Here is a 19,175-nt window from a genome sequence, read left to right as displayed (position 1 = left end):
GTGTGGTAGAAGAGCTCATCTGTCCTCTTTACCGGTGGTGTGGCCTTGGATCATTCGTTGAACCTCTGGATCTCAGTGTGCTCTGCTGCAAAGCCAGCAGGATTTGCTCACCTTTTATAAAGTGTAAAGACACGTGTTACCTAAGGGCTGACTGCTAACATAGGCTTAGAAACACCCGAGTTTGGGTAATATTCCTCTACCAGCAGGTCCGCCCCTGGGAGCAGCGGTTGCGGAATGGCAAGGTCATGTTGTTATCCGGAAATGAGAGTCAGACCGTTGCTTCCCTAATAGCGTTCAGCAGACACGGTAATGAATGGGATGATATAAAAGCGACGTTCCACTCTGAGGAAATGTACATTTGGGACGCCAGCCTTGCTTGCTGTCTGTGAGCCTGTTCCTCTAGGGCATTCCTTCCTGTCTTGGAGTCCCAGGGTCTGTGGAGGTTTTTGAGGTGAAGCATGGAGATAGTCTTTTTGGGAGCAAGGCCCTTGGCACCAGGCTACTAGCTGCTGCTGTCTGATCTCTCTCCACTGTCTCTGTATTCCCTGTTAGCAAAGCTTACTGCCAGAGGTGAAATCTTCTTGCCACGCTGTGTACCCTTGGGGTTTTGATGCAACAGAGACCATCTGAATTACAGTTTTCTGAACTCTGAAGATGAGATTTCTAATTGCTCCCTCAGCATGCCGTGAGATTTTCCTACTCTTTGGCTCAGGATGTTTTATTATTTTTGTATAGATTAACCTATGCATGTGTTTTTTGTGGGAAGAAGGTTATTCCTGATTTTTCCCTCTCCAGCAGGTGCAAGCCCACAGTAGACCCTTCTGACCCCAAACAAAATACTATGAAAATTAGTTTGAAATTATTTTTCCATTGCCCTGCCCTGCAAGTATTTTGCTGCACTAAGCTCAGTATATTTCCTTTGCCTGAAAATTTGGCACTCTGACACCTGCCTAATCTCAGGCAGCCTGAGCTGAGGGATAGTTAGTTATTCGCGGGATAGTTGCTACAAGAGGCAGCCAAGCTCCCAGTCTTCAGCACAAGCAGGACAGCTGGCACAGTCCATGCTAGTGCAGAAGTAGGAGGCCTGCAGTTTCCCAGGGCTGTCACTCCAGCAACTTTCACCAGCATTAAAATCACTTAGAATTTAAAAACAAACAAACAAGGATATGTGAAGTATTTCCCTGGAAGAAAGCCACAGAGAGCAGATGAAGTGCATCTCCCTCCTCCCATCTCCCAGACGTGTCACAGGAAGAAAGACTGGAGTTCAGCATTTTCCTAAGTGGGATTAAAGCAGGCTCTGGAGCTGGCTTCTGGGACAGGACAGAGGAAAGCCAGGAATAGGAGGGAAGCTTTGTGTGTGTGTGTTATAAATAGATCTTTATCAGGTGAAACTGTCAGAATCCCTGAAGCAGCATTGGTGGTAATACCTGTTTTGATTAACAAAACGGTTGCTTATTTTCTGTTAATAACAAGAGATTAGACCTGTTGACTGAAGTAGAGTAAAAAGTGACTGATTTTAGAGGAACATCCATGCTGGTTTTCCACTTACCAGAGGGTAGCAATCATGTATCTTATCCATTTTACAAGCCATGGACATCCTTAACAAGTTCTTTCCCTAAATCCAGGTAAGTTTTCCTCTAATGCTTCAGCAAAAGGTGTTTGAGGGAATCTAGCACAGTAGGCAACCTCCAGAATACTCTCAGTTGAGGCATACAGAAGAGTCTTCTGGTGTTACTGATCAAGAAGAGATTTTCTGTTTAATCTCTTGCTGCTTTGTGACTGTAACAGTCTATGTCAAAACTCTGGACTGTTTTGGGGAAGCAGCTTTCACCCGTTTCTAAGCTGGGCAGCTGTAGCTTGAATTTCATCCTTTAATAAAGACATCCCTGATTTGTAAAGGTAAGTATAGATAGTTTGGTTTAAACTAAAAATATTTTAAATGAATTTGCATGGGTAACAACCCTTGGAGATTGCAATAGTCATGATCTGGGCAGGAGAGTCCATCAGTCTATCTGTCCTCTTGGCATAAGGACCAGTGGCTTTTGGTATAGCAATGACAATTTGCTAGTGGCACTGGAGAGTAACAGTGTGTGTAATGGTGTGTGAGGCACCACCATCTTGGAGGGAGTCTCCCTTTTTTGAAAGAACTGAGGCTCTGGCCCAAGGTTGCGGGACCTGAGGAAGTACAGCCTGGGGATGGGAGCAGGGCGTTGCTGCTCAGACCCTCAGCCTCACCACTGAAGGTGTTGGCCAAATTCCTTGGCTGTAGCAGTGTTGGGTTTTCTACTGGTCCTTTCAGCTGTGAGTAACGCTGTGTATCTGTGTGCCATGGTGTTGGCCAGGATGAACACTGGGATTAGTTTTACGTAATTCTTCTCATGTTGGGCGACTGTGCAGGTGCTTGGTAGGAATTGGGGTTTTGATCTGAGGCTTTGTCTGTGTGTGCATGAATGTGTTTTGCTTCTGTTTTAACTTCTGTGTTGATCAGCATTTGAGCAAGAAAAGGGCATGGTCAAAGAAATGGGGTGGAAAGCAGAGGTTTGTAAAGGATCTTTAGGTCACGTTGGAGCTGATACCACAGTTCAGGCAAAACGCAAAGAAAATACTTTTTTATTCTTTCATTTTTTAACTCTTCTTCTGACAAGCTCTAATCTTGCCCACAGCATGGGGTTATTTCCCATTGTCTTAATTCTGGAGTTCTAGATGATCTTTGAGATGTATAGGGCTGGACTGGAGAGCATCTTGTGGGCAGTCACCAGGGCCTTCTGCTGGGTTTTGAGGGTCTGTAGAAGGACTGAGAGTATAGTACTGATGTGCTTGCTGCAGCCTTTAAGCTTGAGGAGAGGTGACACAGAGCTTTCCCTGTGTGCTGAGGGATTTGTGGGGCTCTGTCCCCCTTGTTACCTTATAGCGATGCTAAGCCATCAGGGCTCTAAATCATCTGATGAGTAGAGTAAGATTATTCTCTAGAAGGCACTGGGATCTGTGGGAGTCCAGGTGTCCTTGTGTTGGGATTTTGTTTGTGAGGAGCTGAAACTTCTTGGCCGTTGCCTTGCTGTGTGTGAGAGGTGTTCAGCGGGTTATGATAAAAACTTTTACTCAGATGAAGGTGAGGGTGCAACTGGCCATGTGATTTGGATCATGGGGGACTTGAAAACATCCTAAGAAATCAAATGGGGAAATGATGCACACTGTTTCTATTTGTAGAAAAGTAGAGACTTAGTACTAGCACAGGACTGACAGTCTAAACCTGATTGAATATGTGTTTTATTTGCCAGCACCTTGTCCTGCCTGGTCCTTTATCAGTCTGGTTAACATGAGCTGTAGCAGATCTGGGTCAAACCCCTATTGCCAAAAGGCCAACATGTTGTCTTTACTGTATGTTTTGACAGAAAGAGTTAAACAGAAGGGCATGGTGGCTAGTAGCTTGCTTTAAGCAGTAACACAGCAGTAAATGCTGAGATGACATGGGAGTGCTCTTTAGCTGACGTCCTTGTGAGCCTCTCAGTGACATCAAACTCCTGGACGTTTTCCAGCTGAGTTTGGCCTTGCCCCAGTGACAATAGATGTTAATCTATTGGCTTGTCAGAAAAACCTGTTAGTGGCTTTTTTACAGACCTGTTTCCAACCCTCAGATTTCCCTGCTAGTAAACACAGCATTATGTCATTGTTTTACCAGGAGCCAAGCACCACAGCCAACTTTACAGTGATGTCGTCAGCAAATGTCCATTCACTTTGGGGCTTTATCTGAGTTCCCAGGCTCTTTCTTCCCAGTGTTGCCAGTGTTCTGGTCTCTGTGTCCATCAAAAGCCTACGGATGCTTTATGGGAAATGTGTAGGATCTAGCAGTTCCAGCTTACACATTCCAACCTATTTGTCTCAGATCTGGCTTTTGTTCTTATTTAGCAAAGATCCCCTGGTTTGTAAAGCTTCATCTTCTGGTGACGTTTTAGCTAAGACAGACTCTTGGATTCATGAGTTCCTGCATGCAAAACAAGGTGAAGGGGTTTGCAGTCCAGCCTTGCTCCTGTTTGATAAAATAATAGCCAAGCCATAGCCAGGGGTGATACCACACCCATGCTAGCTCCTGTTGGTTGCAAAACACAATAGCTGAGTTTCCATTAAAAAGACAAGTTGTCAAATTGCTAATATAATAAATTAACTTCCTTAGCTTTCAGTAAAAAAAACTCCCCACAGATAAAATAAAGCCATTTATAACGCTGTAACTATTGTTCCTTGTTTTGTTTTTAGAGTTATTTCCAACTGTCTCTGCGAAGCATATGAAGGTTAAGATTTATAAAGTTACCTTCAGTGGTTGGGAGCTAATCTGCTTAAAACAGACAAGACTCCCATCCCTAGCTCTAGTCGGTCTTTCTGGGGCTGGCAATCCTGCTCATACTAAGACCTGTCAGTAATGATATCCCAAATCAGCTGAAGTAGTCTAGAAGCAGAGGAAAAAGGAGAGAGGGATGCTTATTTGAATGCAGATCCTGAATTCTTCTGTTACAGGCATGGAGAGATGGTGAAGAGAAACAGGTTCAGCCTCTTGGCAATGGTGCAGGAATGACAACATTCTTGGGTACGAGGTGGAATAAAATGAAATGTCTTTTCTCCACTATGTAATTAAGCTGTGCAACACCTTGCTGAAAAGTGATATGAAAGCTGAAAGTACAAATGATTCAAAAAAGGTATTGACAAATTTCTGAGCACGTGTGACTGCTGTAAAACACAACAGTCAAGATACGTGGTTGAATCAGTCTGTAATCTAGTGACTGCTAAAGACTAAGCACACTGTGTTCTCTCTATTCCTATTAAGCAGTTACTATCTAGCTTCATTAAAACAGTGCTGAGCTTCGATACAACTTCATTTTGGCTGAGCCTAGGGTTTCCTGATGCTTTCCCAGATGCCCCTTAACTGTATGGCACTAGCTCAGTCTTCTGAGGCTTGCTATATATTGCTAATATTAGTGAGAGCTGTTGAGTCTTGACCAGATGAGGTTAGGAAGCACAGTGCATGTTGTGAGGAAGTGAGCCTCCCATCATCACTTCCAGCTCCCTCCTCTGCTCCATACACTTTTTTTTTTTTTTGGACACCATCATGTGTTTATGGGCTAGTGTTACCCATCTGTGTCTTGGCTTCTTTCTGCTTTCCAGTCTTGGGTCAAGTGGAAATTTATCTGTGTAGAGATACCATGTCTGGTATTACTATTAATATATATTCAGGCTTTGTACTTATCTAATTCCTTTCATCCAGGATCCTCCAACACTCTGTGTCAGCACCTCTTTCCAAGGTAGGCAGATCAGACAGGGAGAGCATTATGTTTGCAGCGATACATCTCTTGGCAGAAGTGCTTTCTCAGAGCCATCACCAGACTAGTGGATAATTTGGGCTGATGGAAAAAAGTTTTTCTTCTATGGCTGAAAGTACTGTGAGTGGGTCATGGGACTGTAGAACATAGGCCTCGGGCAGACCTAGGTCATTAATGGTGTGCAAATGTATTGCATTCCCACATATGAACTTTCAGGGTGGTTGGGTTACCTTGATTGGAAGCTTCAGACTTCTGATGGTTAATGACTTCCAGTGTAGACTTTTTTTTTTTATTCACAAACATCCTGTTTGTTCTCACACCAGTTTTGGCCTTTTGCATAAACAGGTCTCTTAACTCTCAGTTTGGTTTGAACTCCCGTCCCAGTTCTCTCCACTATTTTGTAGAGAGTGATTGTGTCCCTTCTTAGCCTGCCATTCTGCTGAGCTGCTCTAGCCTCCTCTTGTAGAAAAGGCCACCCTCAAAGGTGCATAGCAAACAGGTTTCCCTGCTTCACACTTCTTGCAGTCATTGCAGACTGAATACAAGTGAGCTGTTTAGCCTAGGCACTGACAACAATTCAGCCTGGGCAGCTTCAAGCACGTGTTGGGTTAATTTGCACTGCTGGGTACAGCCTTGCCCATGCCCATTACGTGCAGCTGCCTGGGAATAAGTTTGACCTCAGTTGGTTGATTTTCCAGATGTTGTCAGGTGTGATTTGGAGGAGACTAGCACCTGGGTCTGCTCTGTCCCTGAGCTGTGTGCTGTGTCAGCATGACAGAGAATGTTTTTTGGAGAGAAATTTGTGGTTCCTTCATGGTTTCATTTTCTTCAGGGAGTTTCAGAGCAAGTCCCAAAACCTTGCAAGTGACACTACTTGCAAAAGCAGAGGAGAGAAAACATCACTGATTATATTCCCATGTTAGCTTTAATGAGGGTAATTTTAAGCAGATGTTGTCTATTTAATGTTCTGAAAGCACAGATAAACTAGTTTTTAGCAGGTCTTGGGAACAGAGCGGGAGAGATGAAGGGCATCATTTTAGCAGGCAGCAACTTGCCCGATGAGATGCTTGGCAGGATTCCTAGAGAGCTTGGGTGAAGCCCTTTTGTTTGGGCAACCTCTGTGCATCCAGTTTGGGTGAGAGGAGAGGTGGCTTGTGGTTTCTGTCTGAGCTTCAACAACAGTAAATAATTCCAGATTGATGTTGTGGAAGCGTGCTGTTTTTGTGAAGGGAGGACAAGGGGGGAGCCAAACATAACAAGAGTTGCTCAGTGCTTGGGGAAGAGAGCCAGGGTCACATTTGGAGCTTGTAGTGTTGGCAGGCACAGAAATGACATGCCACATCACGCATGTATCGGTGAAGATAGCTGGGCAGTTATCAGCAAACTGCTTTGTGGCTTGGTTTGTGATGCTGATGATCTCAAACTGATGCTGGGATGTTTCCGACAAATGCGCTCTCTTTTCGGCTTCCCTATCTGCTTTTTTTTTACTGTTTTTGGCATTTGTCTTTGGGGTAAGGAAGAGGCCATATCAGCCCCTGGGATTTCAATCCCCGTGAGTCTGAGTAGTGCAGTTATAGATCTGCTGCCATTAAAATCATCATTGCTTGAAGTTGTCCCCTTTACAAAGCTGGGTGCTGACTCTGCTCCAAAATAATGAGTTCTTCTTCCAAAGCTATCCTTGACCCTGGGCATTTGGCCAGCTATCCTCCTGGCTGGTGTCTCTCCATCCTCCTTTGCTGGGGAACATTCCTAGGACATGACATGAAGATTGTTCAGTGTCTTCATTGGTATGCTCAGTGCCAGTTTTTATACATCTTGGAGGACTAAGTTGTTATCAGTGAAATAAGAAGGCTTTGGGATGGCTGCAACTTACTTCATCAAAGCAGGCTGAGACTTAACTTGCTCTTTAGATGTTTAACTCTGTCTTAGAAGCTGAATTCTTTGGGAGACCCAAGAATGGAATACAGTGCCTTATGTTTTAAGGCAATGGTTTTCACACTGAGACTTGTGGCCTGTTTCAGAAGTGCTGGTAAAAGTAATAACTAGAGTAGGTTTACCTTTTTAGGCTTAAGTTCACTGTTCAGTGGATGAAAAATGTGCAGAGACAGCTTGTTAAAATTATATTTGATATCTTTGCACTTCTCCAAGCTTTACTGAAACTACAGAAGCACTTTGGAGCATGTACTTACTGTGAAAGTGTCAGAAATAGGTGGCAGTGTGGGAGATCAAGAGGGAAACGGTTACAAGTCTTTAATGCAATTTGCTAAAGGTAAAACAAGAAGGTTGCAAGCCATCTTTCTGGATGGAGCAAGATGTTTGTGCTGGGACAGCAATGGCTGTTTGGTAGCAGCTCCTTTATAAAGCTTCTGTGTAAAGGGTTCATGCGTAGAGAAGCTAAAAAATGCCTGTTGGGGAGGAACCAGGACTGACTACTAGCGAGAGCGTGGCGATGATTTGTGCTTCCAGCTCGCTGCTTCTCCGAGACTCATGGAAAATTCATACACAGCTGGTGAAACCTCTGTGCAGCCCTGCAAGGAAAATGGTACAGATCTGTCTTAGGCTTTTTTTGCCTGCAAGATGGGAGACATGGCACAACTTTCCTGTTGTTGCGGAGCAGATCAGTGGTGAAATTAGCAAAGAGTGGCCCTGAGAGAGTGGATTTGGGATTTGTTTGGAGTTTTGGGAAGGCTGTTTGAGATCTGTTTTTTCAGGAGGTGGTGAGTACCTGTGTGTTGGAAACTGGACTGTTCTGGGAGGTTTTGGGCTGCCCAGCCCAACATCCCTTCTGCTAGTCTTGAGTATCAGGTGTGACCCTGGTTTTCCATCCCTGCTCTGACTGTCCAAATATGTTCTGGGGTGAGAACAAGGATTATCCTTAGTTATCTCTTAGGTTATTTTAGGTTATTGCTGAACATGTTAGAGGAGCACATCATTTCAGCTGCTAGCCTGAGGGACTGGGGTCAGTGCTCCCAACTGACCAGTCATAAGACATCTCCTGGGCAGCCACACAGTTGGGACCTTTCACTGTAAAATGAGCCATGTTGTATCAGATGCAATTACAAGCACCCGGGTCAGACAGCTGTTGCCTGGCTCCCTCTTCAGCCACCCCAGAGATGTTGTGCCCATGGAGGTGTGGAAACAAAGTGTAAAGCAGTAAGGTGGGACAGCATTAATGATAAGGTGCCTGAGATACTGGGCCCATTTCCTGAGGTGATGTTACCCCATGTGCAGATGGATATTAGCAGGAGGAGTTGGGTTGGGGGGATTGCCACCAGCTGTCAGTTACTTTAGAAAAGAGGTTAACATTCAGCAGTGTAGCTCTGGCTATAAAATAATTGTTAGGCTTGTTGTTACTGTAATACTTTAAGATTATACAAAGAGGGTTAAAATTATGAACATTTATTGCAAAACTGTTCTCTGTGGTCTTTTTCCCAGGTGATTTTTCAATAATTGCTTAGATCTTTTGCATGGGGAGGGTGCAGCTGCGGAAGAAACTCAACTGACTCTGCTAATTAGCTCTGCTGCATCTGGATTCCTGCTTGTGTCCATGGGGGTTTGCTGGGCAGAGGAATGGAGATTCCTCATGCTTGAGCAGTGAGCTGGAATAGTGATTTTTGACTCCACGTGCTCAACACTGATCTTGCAAAGAGATGCTATTGTGAAAATTATAGGAGCAGGATTTGGTCTTCCTTTGATCTTGGTTTAAACTGCATGGGCAATTTACTGCAACTTAATAAGTAACAGTGCATGAGTAGTGGGGTGCTCACCCTGCTGCAAGCTCAGTCTGCTCAAATACATGGTGGGGCAAACTTGCTTTCTTTGCAGCTAAACTGAATCAAATTGTCTTGCAGTATAGGTCAAGGTTTATGCAAAGTTGTCATGAATTAACTAATGCATGTAATAAGGGAAATCGTAGCACTTTGGTAATGTGTCTGCTGCATGATTTAATGAGCCATCTGAAATGGCTTCAGGGATTGGGAGCTTTTGGTTGCATCTCTTCAGTGTGGTTTGGTGTTTGTTTAACATGAAATGATTCATCTGGTGAACTGAGGGTGAATCAAAGATCTCTTTTACAAGTTCTGCTGCTTCACTGGGTTTTCTTGGGGAGGTCTTTTAATTTCTGCACTGGTTTAATTGATCTTGTAAAGGACCATGCTAATGATGATTCTGGACATGGAGTGCTATAGATTTGCCAGCAGAAGAGTCTGTTATTACAGCTTGAGATGCCTCCCTATCTCAAATTACAACTTCTAATTTGATTTGAGTGTGTTTGTATTTCAACAATCTGTGGTTTTATTATCCTGTGTTTGTTGCTGCCCTCTTAGACTGAAGAGCTTTCCTTCGTGCTGGAAGGAGGAGGAACAGGATATAAATACTGTTATCATTACTGTTGCTGAAAATTGGCCAAATTTTCAACACGCCAAATGTCTCTCTTCAGTTTTATTTAGAGATACAGTAATATTTCAAAGAATGCTCTAAAATTCCTCTTCTCTAGTGAAATAGATTGTTAGCTCACTAGAAGTGTAATTTTCTGATTACTGATTTTAAAATTCATGTTTTTCAGCTGCATGCTTAGTGTTCCCCAGGTGGCACAAACTGATGCTGATAAAAATGACATGGGCTGTCTGGTGCTGGGGAAGAGATGTATATGTAGGGGGCAAGAAACTAAAGTTGTTGGAGCAACTGTTTCATAAATTACTGTAGAATGCCCTGTCTTGGTTTCTCCTGGGCTCTCTCAGCTGGTTTTGCAGCTGTGATGGCTCCTTCAGCCCATCCTGACTCCTTGGCAGCTCAGCTGTCAAGGGACAGCACTGAGGCAGAGAAAAGCCCCTTGCTGGCTGTGAGTGTAGGGGTGTGTCCCAGCAGCAAAATTCAGTCTATTTTTGGAGGCTGGTTGGATAGAGTTCTCCTCTGTGCAGCGCTAAATTAGAGGATGAAACTGTGGCCAAGGTACCTGTGTGTCTCTTCTGCTCCCTGGGAGGAGGACTGCAAAGGGTAGTGACCATGTCTTACCACCATTCCTCTAAGAGCAGGATGAGTGTTGCTCACACCCAGGCACTACCCTCCCCTGCTTCCCACTGCCTCAGCTGGTATGTGTTAATGCTGGTCCCAGTCCTTCGAGCTCACTGGAGAAAGGACAAGTAGAGCATGGGAGGCCAGTGTCACTGGGGCAGGAACCTGGGCTGGCTTTTGGGCTGTCCTCAGCCTGGGTCTGTCTCTGCAACATTCTTAAATGGGATAGAAAGGTTTTTTGAAGATGAAAGTGAGCAGATTTTGGAAGCTGATCTGCAGGAAGGCAAATACAAGGGCAAGGAATAAACTATCGAATGGATGTGGGTAGAAATGGGTCCAAAATTTTGCTAGGGTGGCTAGAGACAGCTACAGTCTTAGCTGTCTCTAGGCATGTCCAAAGCTTGCTGGTTGCTAATAGAGCTCAGGTGGACTGGTGAACAGAGTGCAGGAGAGAGATCTTGCCCTGCCCCTGTGTAAGGCTGTAACGTGCCCAGCAAGGGCCCCCTGCATTGCAGCACCAAAGCAATGGCTGTGGAGGACCTCCTCTGCAGATTCATAGGTCTTGTAGGCTGTTCCCTTTGTCTCACTCTTCCTTGACTTGTTTCAGACAAGTCTCTGACCAGGTTAGGATTGCTCCAAAGGTCCTGATTCCAGCCTCAGTGCTGCTGATGCACTTTAACCTCTTAATTTTGTTGTTCTAGTTCAATCTCAATTAAATTTGCATTTCTTCAGAGCCAGCTGGGGTGCTCAAAAAGGTGTATTTCCCTGTGCTTTCACATGTGTTGCTGGTGTGAATGACTTCAGGTTTTTCTGTGTATCTAGGAGCATGGTATGTGTCTCTTTTCTAATACCCCATGCAGATTCTGCCAGAGGACCAGATGGGTCTGGGTCCCAGAGCCAGTCAGGCTCCTGCTATGTAGGGTGATTGTGCTGCTGAGCCAGGGGCAGCTGCTACTGAAAGCAGCCCTGGTCCTCTTCCCTGCACCCTCTTTGTCTTGGCACTTCTCTGAGACTACAGTTGGCCAAGTCAGGGAGCAAAAAACCTCAAAAATTATTTCCTTTTTTGGAAGAGAAGTTTTTATGTTGGTCAGTGGAAGCCTGGGGCTGTGCTCAGGGATGCTATCCTGTGCTGAGGTAAAGTGTCATCACATCCAGCTGCTCCTGGCCAGAGGTCACATCTTCCCACAGATTTGATCCCTGGCACCCTCCCTTCTCCCAAAACAGCAGTGATTAACTAGAGCCCATTTCCTAATAGGATTTTTCTCATCTGGATTTTCAAGGGACAGCACACCTGGTCCTTCTGGCAGATGTGAGGTGGTGGTAACTACTGGAGGGAAGGGGCAGCCATGGGTGATGGTGAGTGGCGGCCAGCTGCCTCCTACATCTGCTCAGCTGCAGCTCAAAGCATCTGACCTCAGCCGGGCAGTGGTTGTGCCTCCGACTCACCAGTCTCTGACACACACGATGTTCAAAGGGCCTTTGCATATAGGAAGTAGTTTAATCATGGTTTTGTTCCCTGTTTCAGCAAATCTGACCAGAGTCTGCATTGTTAAGTGTAAATGTCACACACGCAAATGTAATAACATCTGGTTTAAAGTGAAAAGAGTGAGGAAATGGGTGTTATGGTTAAAATAAAGTCTGCATCCTGAAGTCACTCCTCCACAGCTAGGTTTTGTTTAGATAGATTGAATGTAACCTGTAATATCAAGACTCAGCTTGTATGTGGAGAATTAGAGCAAAGGCTGAGTGTTTGCCATAGCTCTGAACTTTCTGCCCAGGTCATAAATGTTTTGGAGACGTTTTTCCTGTCTCTGAATATCCTTTTAGCAAGTTCCTCTCCATTATTCACTACCCCTTACTCTGGTGTGCAGCCTGATGGGGATATCCTCATTGACTTCAGATTATGATTTAATGATTAATCGCAGCCCGTCTTGAATGGGGCCCATTTATCAAGAGAGCTCCTAACTGCAGGCAGCCATAGAGAGCTGCCATCCCAGCACTCATGGCCAGCTGCCTCTCGAGGAATTTGGTGCTGTGTACGTGTAGCTGGGTCATCCTCCAGCTTTTCCTGTAGCGCAGTGCAAAGCAGAACACAAATATATTTTCTGTAGATACCTGCAACTCTCACAAAACCCTGTTCTTTTATCAGCAGCTTTCAAAACTCTGCTTGCTCCAGATTTTTGGCAGTCTCTGGTGTCTGTGGGAAGTGGAGAGAGTTTTTGATTGTGTGTGTTGTACAACAGTAGATATGTTGTCGTGCTGTGCAAAGGTTTAATGTCATTTTCATATGGCCTAGAAATTCTAACTTTTAAAGCTAAAACGGGAAACAAGTGAACTTCCTTTTTATGCCTTTAGGACAAGAAAGTTTTGGGTGCTTGTATCTTATTAGAAACCATTTGATATCACTTTAAAGCATGCTAGACACATACACCGATTACATATTTATCATTTAGATAGAAGTCCTGCACTACCCTGCAGGCCTCTTTTAAACTCAGCATTAGCTTGAAAACAAAATATATGAAGCCCTATCAATGCAGCCTATCAGGATAGCTAAATATTATGCATAAAGCAAAATATTTCCCTTTCATTATGAAAATACGTGTTCTCTGCAGTGTTACGCTTCAAGCGTGTTGTTCAAAAGATGTGATCAAGACATCAAAGAGAGGAAAGTTTTTAAGATAGCAGGAACTGAACCAGCTGCCTTTCCTTTGGTAATTAAGAGACATCATGCATTGCCCTGCTGAAATTGCAAACTTTCGTTTTTCCCCTGAGAGCTGTGTTCTGAAGTGGGAGTCATCTTACTTCTTTTAAAATGATCTTACATAATTTTACATTCAGAATAATACTTATCAAGAAGTAACAGTCATATTCAGCACTGCACTATAATGTGGCTCATTAGCCCTCAGAACAATTTAAAGGCTCAATAGTAGATATTTTCTCCTCTGTTTTGGATGGGAGGCGGCGATGGGTGCCCTCAGTCCATCTGACCTGGCTGAGGTGTACATGCAGGTTTGTCCCGTTGGATGGTCTCAGGGAAGGTTTCCCTAGTGCCAAAAACCTGATTGCACATCCTGAGTGGGCATCCTCACAAACTCCCTGGTAGGAGGAGTGAAAGCAGTCAGAAGCTCTGACCCACTCCATGGTGGTACTCAGCGTAGCTGCAGTGCAAAGGTGTCTGTTTGAGAGCCAATTCTTTATAAATTGGCATCTTTGGAGTTGCACCTGCTACATACTCCATAGCTGTACTCCAAGAGGCAAGATAGGAAAGCAAACACAAGCTCCACATGGACAGTAATGCAGTGCATCTGTGCCTTGCCTTGGCACACCTCTGGGGTGCCCTGAAGCAGCTCTTTGGACTCTCACATACCTGACTTTATGTATGCTGATCATTAAAAATTGTCATAGAAAAGACCAACTGTTTTCACCTTTGTTGCTGGCAAAGAACAAAGAACTTTTGGTCTTGGTCGTGACAGCACCTTGTGTACATCTGAGCTGGCTGTAGCCCTAGGTTTGTGTAGCTGGGACAGCACAGAGCTTGGTGTATTTACTTAATTTCACACCTGGATGTTGTGGTTTGCCCTGCAGTGTCTATCCTGCCTCTTTTAGGCCAGCTTGGGCCTGCCTGCCTGCCTCTGAGCTGCGTTGGGACTGCCAGTCCCCATGCCATATCTCTAAGGTGTTACGGTCCTTCTGTCTCTGGGATTCACAAACTGGCCACAGAAGCAAATTTCTGTGCTCAAAGCCTGCAGTTGGGCAGGCAACCCAAAATACATTGGCTTTTCCTTCTCCAGAGTTTGGTCTGCTATGGACATGTGAAACTGTCTCAACAATCTCTTTGGTTTATTAATGTCCCCCTTTAAGACAGAAGTAGCATCATCTCTTCTAGACAGCAAGAAGAGCAACCCGAGGATGAGTTTGCCAGGAAGGGCCCATCTCCTTTGAAATTTCAGCCTCTTGGCATGAGAGATATTTGAACTGGAGCTTCAGTTGCTGAAAGGAAAAAGCTATGGCGAAATATCTCTCACAGCAACTCGAGTGTCAGGAGGCATGGCTTCTGCCCTCACCCTTGCCGCAGACTGCCATGTGACTGTTGGCAAATCACTTGTGGTCTGGGTTTTTTTTTTAAATTTTATTTCTTTTTTAAATCAGAGTTGCAAAGTTACCTTAATAAAGGCCATGGTGGCCACTGGTGTTTATTAGCTTGACACACTGTCTTTTCCTTGTCTTTTCCCTACTTCAGTTTTGGGCGATATAGTTATGTTTTTCCATCTGTGTCAGATGCTTTCAGCTTAGCAAATGGAAGGTGCCTTCATAAGGTCATACAAGTGATGTGTGTGGTCACAAGGAGACAGTACATAAAGGTTTAGATTTAATCCCTGCCCAGTTGTCCTTGACTGGGGATGTAATAGCAGTGACACCAGGTTTCTGGAGACACATGTTGCAGCAGCCTTGGGATTTACTAGATGAAAAGTATATTCTGGGGTAAGGCAACACCTCCATTTTGCAGTGTGGTCAGACCTGTGCTCCTCCCACGGATATCAGCTGAAGTTTCAGGTAAGGGAGAAGGTCAAAACCACCCTGTAAAAACTGTTTTTTTAGTTGTTCCATCAGACAAGCTGTAGCTGGAAATAGAGAAATTGTTGCATATGTTGTTTGTGGCAGGTTGTTAATTTATTCCTGGAAAAGTTCCTCTTCGCATTTTCTTCCCTAAAATTGGTTTCCGCTTTTGTGCAAAGGCACAGTATAACTCCATCATCTCTCACAGAGACATATTGCATCGGAGGTGGCATAATATTGTACGATGTGCTTTGAGTCTAACCCCAGCCAAGCCTTGTGGGTCAGATGATGTCAGGAAGGAGAGAAGTTGACACCGTTAGCTGTTTGAAAATCTGATTAAGGAGATCAGATGGATCAAAAGAAAAAATTGAGTGGGAGCTGGGGCTGCTTGGGGGAGCTAGAAATTTTGCTGCTTTAATCAAAATTATAGTTTGCCTGGGGCAGTCTAGAAGTGATGTTTGGTGCCATCTCACTGTGTTTTTGGGGCTGAGCTTCAGCCTCAAATCCACCAAGCCTTCATGATGGAGAGAGGTGTGTGGGAGTAGAGCGTGCTCAGCACTTTGCAGGATGAGCTTTTTGGCAGCTTGTGTGAAATAAGGTCAGAGCTTAGGTACATGAGTGATGGGTGGTGGACAGCTTGAACTGTGGAACTTCTCTTCCTATTCACAGTCATTCCTGCTCTTAGTGCTTTTTTTCCAACTGTAATGTTGTTATGTGCAAATGGGTCATGGTGACATGTACTTATCAAAAAACTGCATTGTGCATAATGTAGTCCCTAAATTGTCCTTAATGTCTGTTGTGAGAGAACTCCTGTCTGAAGTTAAGACCACTGTGGCAAAAAAATACGCATTTTTAACTTTTGTTTTAATGAAATAACACAAACTGAGGAATTGTCATTGTAGTTCATGTTCAATCAACACTAAGAGCTTAAAAAAGGATGTTTTCCAAGCTGAAAGACAGGTGGAAAAAGGCTTTTATTTGAATCTACATCCTCTGGGATACAAACGCTGCATGTTGTGCAGAAGCTAAAAGCACTGTTGAAAAATACTGAATGCAACAAATAAGTCATTTTATTTAGTTTAAAAAAATATTTTGGAAGGAAATCACTCCCAGTTTTGATCAGCCTTGCCCTAGAAAAGAAGAAATTATCTCTATGTGTAATATAAAAGGGAGCTTAACCAACGGCCAAAATAACCAAGCCAAGGGAACATCCAGTGTTTAAAACAAACAACCCAAGTTTTAAGCTTCTCTCTGATCTCTTCCATTAAAATTCACACTTGCAGAATATTCAATAGGGAAGCCTCCCGTCTCCTTAGATAAAAGAGAAATTTAGTTGAAAGTAAGGTCTGCGTTGGATGCCCAGACTCTGTGGCCATGGAGAAGGGGACTGCACTGGCAGAGGTGGCACTATGTCCTGCTGGAATCGTTCAGCTCCTGCCGAGCAGCAGGGGACATGCCACCACCTGCCAGTGCCCCCATCCCTCTCCCCAGCTCACATGCCTGTGATTGCTGCCTCCTGCCCTCTCAGGACAGAGGTGACCGAGGCACAGAGTGCTGATACCCGTGGCATGAGAAGGTGTCTCTGATGGTTTCTAATTCTAGGCATTTCAGTTCTGAGCTACTGCAAACCCTTTGTGCTCTGAGCTGCAGCATGGCAGCAAGTAGCATCCCAGCTATATAACTGCCTCGTAACATTGTAGTTGACTGTGCTGGTTTTTGGGAAAACAGCAACAGTCTGAGCAGGGCTCCCAGGCGACTTGCTCAGGGTGTCTCTGCTGCCAATGGTCGCAGAGGCAGTTTCTGTGGGTGATGCAGGGATTGGGATCTCCTGCTCTGCGATGGAGGCCCTTTCTCAACGAGCAGTTTCTGATTTAGCATGAAAGGACCCCTTGGTCTCTCTTAATCTCTGATGCAGCTTCTTCCGTTAAATTTATTGGCACAAGTTGGCTGATTTCTTACACTGTAAAAAACGCCTGTCTTTAGCCCTCTTGGTGAGAACCTGAAGTCTACTCAGAAGGGAATCCTTCTCTTCTCCTGGTGCTTGCAACCTCAAACCCGTGAGCGTGTTGTACACTGGGTAGTGCCTAACACAGGGATATTTGGAAATACTCCACTGCTGTGGGGAGCAGCCCTGGCAGGGGCAGTGTCTGCAGTGGGCGATTAAAATAGCGATGAGAGAAGGGCTTGGATAGTGTGCTCCTCTGGGTGATGTACGTGACACGAGGCAGCTGCAGACTCTGTTGGTACTTGCTGGTGGAGAGGGCTTAGAGATTTTGCACAAAGCCCTCCCCACCTGAATGGGCTGAAGGAAGAATCTGGCACATGGGTTTCAGGTATGGCTGCTCTCACAGGACAAAAACAAGCGTGTTTTAAGTGCCTGTGATCAGAGGCTCCTGTTCAGACCTGGTATCGTGCTATTCAGCTGGTTAGTAATCCCAGCACTGAGTTTGACCCTTAAGCTTTTTGGTTTTATCACATGTGCTTTGATATGGTTATAAAAATACTGACTGGCTGGCAGAGCTCTAGGGTTTGGCTTTATATTCTAGCAACTGCAAAACGAATGTGCTTAAAGTGGTTTTATGCTTCAGCATATTGTCCTCTCGCCCCGTCCCCTCCCCGATTATTTTAAAGCTCATGTTCCCTGTTCTGGGGACATCTGTTGCCCTCTGCATGTTGTGTAGAGCAGATTTGTCTCAGGATTGCCTTTGCCCTGGGCCTCAAACCTGGGCATGTGGAAACACAAGACTTTAGTGGAAATACTGCCTCAGGCTCCATGGAAGAGGAGATGGAGTAGGAGGTGGATGGGGACCTAGGAGACCCTCGTTCCCCCGTGATGCTGAATGAAGCCTGTGCTGTTCTCCCCATCAGACGTGACTACCGTTTGAACTTTCTGAAGCATTTGATACTTGTATATCCCATCCCCGCTGGGCTAGGAGACCATGTGTGTGTGCCTGCCCATGGAGGGAGATGAGAAGTGTTTTAAGAGAAAATCCCTATGCGTGACTGAGCTGCTGTCCCCTGCATGCCAGGCGAGTCAGTGGGGCTTTTTATATCCTGTAGGATTTGAATGTGCCACAAAGAGGCTCCAGCAAGTTCATTCTGCTGCTTGGAGGGGCAGCTTTGATTGAGTGGGTGCACTGCTATACTGCTGTGTTTCAGCAGCATGCCCTCTTAAATATTGGTGTGTATTAGTTGTATTTCAGTGTTATCTGAAAGGTTGTTAATTTAACTATATATGTGCCCTTGATACTTGCTTCACAAAGCAGTTCGCTCTTCATTTCTGTGAATAACTGTTCCTCTGACTCCTGAATTTTAATCTCTGTTCTAAGGCATTCCTAGAATGGTTTTATCTGAGTTTAACTGGACCTGACCTTACAGTGCTTCTTCCGTATGGGCAATTCAGTCTCCTTGATACTGCATCCAGATAATGCCTCCAGTTGCTGCTAGAGAAATGCAGGGAACGTACTTTGTTTGCTTTGTATAGGGAAACTGTAGCTACTGCTCTGCCTTATTTCTGCCAAAGGGCAACCTCTTCATTGTGAAGGGATGTTGCACCCTGTAAGAGCATGCTTGTCTATGTTGAAAGCAAGTACCCAATGAGGGCGTCTTTTCTAGGCCAGGGTAGGACACAGAAGTTGAGTCAGATGTTATTAATCTTGGGAATACATCATACCCTGCAGTAGGCAGCTCCCCAGCATGCTTCTGGTAACCTCCTGCTTGTTCTGCTGCCCAGCCTCAGCATGAGGAGCTGAGCTGGAGGCCTCAGTCCTGGTCTGTCCTAGGGCAGCTGCTGGGCAGGAACTGAACCCTCTTGGATTCTGGCTGTGGTGTCTAATTTGTTCCAAGTACTGCTAATAATTAGGCAAATAAAATGATTAATTAGAAAAGGAATTCAGTTTATTGGGAGCATGTTCCAGGAGTGTTTTATGGCTCTGAAATAATATCTTGCCAATCAAATAAGTATTGCAGAGTAAAGAGGAACACAGTAGCCAGCTTGGCAGTCAGTAGGAGAGCACTGCCTGCAGGCCAAGGCTTGAAATGAACTTGATATGAAAATGCACTATTTTATAGCCATATTGCTCTTTTTTCTTGGAAAAAACATCTTGCCTCCAAAACATTTTTTCTTCTGTCTTGTGCCAGGCATTATCAAAGTTTACCTGTCCCAGCTGTGTGTGCCGACGCAGGCATTCCCGAGGGATGTTTGCTTGTGAATTCCCTCTGCATTTCACCTCCTTGTCTTTAAGACCTAAGCGCAAGCTTTTCCTGAAGTGTTTTTCTTCTCTTCTTGGAAAAGCC

General features: G+C 44.7%; 1 protein-coding gene across 4 annotated transcripts in view; it reads left to right on the top strand.

Annotated features, from left to right (window-relative positions):
- The window catches only part of SH3PXD2A (SH3 and PX domains 2A), a 267,794-nt gene that overhangs the window by 9,016 nt on the left and 239,603 nt on the right, over positions 1–19,175 (top strand). Inside the window, exon 1 of one of the 4 annotated variants that reach the window (XM_074907669.1) lies at positions 7,958–8,026. The exons of the other annotated variants lie outside the window; for them this stretch is intronic. The gene's annotated coding sequence lies outside the window, so the exon portion shown is untranslated. Of the gene's footprint in view, positions 1–7,957; positions 8,027–19,175 lie in introns of those variants that run through there. 4 annotated transcript variants of the gene reach the window in all.

Source organism: Athene noctua, chromosome 5 (genome assembly GCF_965140245.1).
Source record: "Athene noctua chromosome 5, bAthNoc1.hap1.1, whole genome shotgun sequence".
NCBI classification, from domain to species: domain Eukaryota; kingdom Metazoa; phylum Chordata; class Aves; order Strigiformes; family Strigidae; genus Athene; species Athene noctua.
This window is presented reverse-complemented; position numbering and strand designations above follow the sequence as displayed.